We start from the raw sequence: 4,828 nt of genomic DNA, 5'->3' as shown, positions 1-4,828 counted from the left end.
GCGCTCTGGTTATTGGCAAGTCCCTATGGCTGAGTATGACCGCCCCAAGACAGCCTTTGTTACACCTGATGCCGTTTGGTCTTTGCAACGCTCCTGCTACGTTTGAGCGAATGATGAACAACATCTTACGCGGCCTCAAGTGGAACATTTGCCTTTGTTATTTGGATGATATCGTCATTTTCTGTCGCAATTTTCTGACGCACCTCGTGCGCTTGCATGAAATCCTGAGCTGTCCCACTGGCGCCGGTCTTCAACTTAACCTGAAGTCTCGTTTTGGCGCCCGCAAGCTGACAGTACTGGGTCATGTTGTGTCCAAAGATGGGGTCCTGCGCGATCCGGTCAAACTACGTGCGGTCACTGAATTCCCGAAACCGACTTCTGTTAAAGAGCTGCGCAGCTTCGTCGCCCTATGCTCATATTTTCGCCGTTTTTTCCACATTTTCGTTACCATCATTGCACCGCTTACAAAGTTGCTAAATGGTCCCGCCGACGTGTCTACATGGACCCCACTCTGCAATGATGCTCTCACTACGCTGCGACGTCTACTAACTTCACCGCCCATTCTCCGCCATTACGACCCATCCGCTCCTACAGAGGTGAACACTGACGCCAGCGGCATCGGTCTCGGTGCTGTCCTCGCTCAACGCAAACCCGGCTTTTCTGAATATGTAGTTGCTTACGCTGTCCGAGCGCTAACGAAAGCTGAATATAACTACACCGTCACGGAAATGGAGTGTCTTGCAATTGTGTGGGCCTTAACAAAGTTTCGCCCCTACTTTTATGGCCGCCGCTTCAATGTTATCACCGACCACCATGCCCTCTGCTGGTTGGCTTCCCTGAAAGACCCTTCAGGACGCCTCGGCCGCTGGGCTCTTCGCCTTCAAGATTTTGACTTTGACGTGATATATCGATCGGGACGCAAACACTCCGACGCTGACGCCTTGTCGCGCTCGCCGCTGCCTTCTCCTGCACCCCCGGACTCAATATCCGAGCCCTTCGTTGCAGCCCTTACTTCCGACGATCTTCCTTTTGAACAACGCCGGGATCCCTGGATATCTTCACTCCTAGACGTCCTCCCCTCGATCGTCCTCAACACCTTCATTCCCGCGAGCCCTTCGTCGCCAAGCTTTCCATTTTATGATCCGGTGTGGTCTGCTGTATCGCAAAAGCTGTCGCCCGGATGGTCGCAAATGGCTCTTGGTCATTCCTCGCCATCTTCGCACAGAAATTTGTGACCATCACCCGGACCCGCAAAGCGCACATGCTGGTTTGTTGAAGACATACGAGCGTCTGCGCCAGCCGTTCTACTGGCGGGGGATGTACAACTTTGTCCGCCGCTATATTCGCTCCTGTACGGCTTGCCAGTAGCGGAGGTCTACTCCGTGCCTCTCTGCCGGCCCATTACAGCCATTGCCTTTTCCAGTGCGATCCTTCGATCGTGTCGGAATCGACCTCTATGGCCCTCTTCTATCTTCGACATCAGGCAACCGCTGGATAATAGTCGCCGTGAATCACCTCACTCGCTACGCGGAGGCTGCAGCCCTGCCTACGGCTAGTTCTCGTGACGTCGCTTCCTTTATCTTACGTCACTTCGTTCAACGTCACGGGGCTCCTCGTGAACTTCTCAGTGACCGCGGCTGCGTCTTCCTATCACAAGTGGTCCACGAGCTGTTGGAACCTTGCAAAATAATGCATCGAACCACCACAGCTTACCATCCTCAAACCAACGGTCTCACAGAAAGGTTTAACCGAACTCTTGGTGACATGCTCGCCTTGTACGTTTCTTCTGACGCGTCTAAGTGGGATCAGATGCTTCCGTACGTCACCTATGCCTATAACACAGCGTCTCAGGTAACGACTGCATTTTCCCCATTCTTTCTCCTCTACAGTCGGGAGCCTTCCTGTCTACTGGACACCATACTTCCTTACCACCCCGACAGTTCAGAGTACACTTCTCTTTCTGCTGTTGCCCGTAATGCTGAGCAGTGCCGTCAGCTGGCTCGCTCATTCACGTCGGACATTCAAGATTTTCGCCGACATGAGAGTGATCACGTCAAGCCCGCTGCTGACTTTCCTACCAACACCCTCGTTTGGCTCTGTGTTCCGGCTGATTTCAAATTCTCTTCAAAGTATAATGGCCCTTATTGTGTATTAGAGCGTACATCACCAGTTAACTGCGTCCTATAGCCGGCAACGCCTTCTTCGGACCACTGTCGCCCCGGCCGAGAAATTGTTCACGTCAGTCGACTTAAGCCTACTATGATCCCCTTGTCATACCCTCGCCTTAAGTCGCCAGGATGGCTCCCTCTTTCCGCCGGGGCAATTGCAAGGAAGAAGATGATACAGCGCCGACACTAACGATGATGAAGACGCCAATCAGCTAGGGCGCACTCAGAGAGCTCGGACTGTCTTGTTCGGACGATATTGTGCTTCGCTCTACGATCGTCTTGTGTCACCGGTCGCCGTCTCCTTACCTTCTGATAACCCCCAATAAACCCCCTCTTCAATATATATATATATATTCCGATTTATTCGTATACAGATACGAAGAAATGGGTTTTAGTTTTGCAATATACTGCGTAGCGTTCTCGGGAAAAAAATATATCACTACACCTGGGAAACCAGAAAGTTGCAAGTTTGGAGACCTGCTGCTAGCTTACTAAGATTTTTGTCACCTACTCTTTTTTACCCACTAAGTGTATGCAACATTTGTTTTTAGCAGAGTTACTACAAACATGTTTTGTTGTTGCAGTTTATTTAGTAAAAAATCGCATATATTGCAACGCGCCACAAAAAAGCCCATTTGCAACCTCCCATACGGGCATGATGCGAATGATGCGTTTTGTTTTTGTCATTACGTCTTTTCTCGCTTATTACTCAGGTAATTTTCTTAATGATAGGTACGATTGGGAGCTCTAGACTACTAGGTTTGTTCTACACAAAACATCAAATTCGCCCTAGGTTCTAAAACAGCAAAAAATGCGCAACTTCAATTCCAAATTTAAACCAAAACATCATCATAGATTTTTATGAAAATCCCTCAAAAGAATTCTCATTACCTTGGACATATTACGGCCTGAAAAAGTGCTGCATTATGTCGATTAAAAGTATAGAAATAAGTATGAAACCGGGGCTTGTTTTGAAAATTGTCAATGTCTGGCGCCACATATTGGCATCATTTAATAACGTGTTGTAGCTGAAACGACTTCTCTCTATTATTCTCGACTAGTTCTCAATTTCTGCAAAAATTTGAAGCTCTTGAATTGCTTATTCTTCCTCCATATTATTTTGAAAGCCGCGAAAATTCAAAATTAACAAAAAACGGCCAAATGTGACTCGAAAAAAAAAAAACAAAAAAATTACCGCATCTTTGATATTTATTGAATTAGCCTAAAAACAATCCTAAGTACTTTATAAACATGCGGTACTAGAATGTATTGCACTGTGTAAACTAAAACTATAAAAATGAACACAGAACTGGAATGGAATAATATAGTTATTCCAAAATCTACATAGTAGAAAGAGCAAATGGTAGCGTAACTTCCATAGAAGCCTCCGTGTCGACTCTGAGTGAGGCTTTAGTTTCTTGGCCCCTCCAGCGAACTGTGCAGCAAACAAAAAAAAAAACGTGACGTTGTGACGTCACAAAATATTGTGACGTCACAGTGACGTACAATGGGCGGAGAATTTTTTTTTTTTTTTAACTTTTGGATGCAAAAAAAAATAACGCCCAACGACGACGGAGGCAAAACGATGCTTGGTTAAGGCGGAAAAATGAACACCGTAACTGTTCAGCTAACATTATGTGACCGATTCCAACTGTAAAGTTTTACGTTAACTGAAATGTTACTTCAACCACCTTATCAGAGCATCGTTCTGGCTCCGTTGTCGTTAGCCTAGTCTTTCGTCGCGCGTCATGTAAACGCATTCTGGGGCTTATTTCTTCAGTCACGTTTCTGAACATAAAGGGCATTCAAGTGAATTAGGCAAGCACACGGATAAGTATAACACCCCCCCCCCCCCCCCCCATGGCTTGAGGGATTTCACTAAGGGCAGAAATGAGTGAAGCAGTGCTGCATCAAAAGCCAGGCTTTATTAATTCACGATAAGTTACATAGACCCGTCACGGCAATGCAAATCTTGAACTGTAGGAAACCAACCACCGTTGATTCATCTGTCATGGTTTTTCATGAAATCCTCGTGATAACAAAATGACCTGAGCGTAGATCTCCAGACAAGACGCGGTGAGATTATAAAAGGGTAAGAGATTTAGCGAACAAGCAAAATACATATAATCTACAAATACATATGTTGGGACCGCAGTAAAGAATGGCTATCAAAGAACAAGAAAAACGAATGGGATAACTGTAACGCTAGCGTTAGAATAGCCAGCTGTAAGAGCTTAGGTAAGAAATTCAAATGGGAATTGTTACTATTTAGAAGTTAATGCGTCTGAAAAGTGAGAATAACCGCGATACAGCTTCGCTCCCTACAACAAAAATTTCGCCCTGCTCGCGATTCCATTAGTTTACTAGCGCTTCATTTGTAGCTGAGAGGAGTCAATGTGAGGCTACAAATTTACAACTAAAGCATTTAACATATTCAAGAGAAAGACCCTACAGGCAATAGGAATATCCCTGTGATACCGGCTAAAGCACATTCAGCGAACATTGGTGCGATAATGCGACGCAGTTAAGCGAAACACGCAGCAAAGGGAGCGGAACGGAAGGCTTTGCGCAATGCGACATGCGTCTTGGGGTCAATAAAATCTCACCTTCACCGTTCAATTAAAATAGATGCAGCGATACGCCGCTCATGCAGGCGTGTA

Source organism: Amblyomma maculatum, chromosome 1 (assembly GCF_055883805.1).
Source record: "Amblyomma maculatum isolate TAMU_Amacu chromosome 1, ASM5588380v1, whole genome shotgun sequence".
NCBI classification, from domain to species: domain Eukaryota; kingdom Metazoa; phylum Arthropoda; class Arachnida; order Ixodida; family Ixodidae; genus Amblyomma; species Amblyomma maculatum.
The sequence above is the reverse complement of the archived record's forward strand: the minus strand, read 5'-3'. Positions refer to the sequence as shown.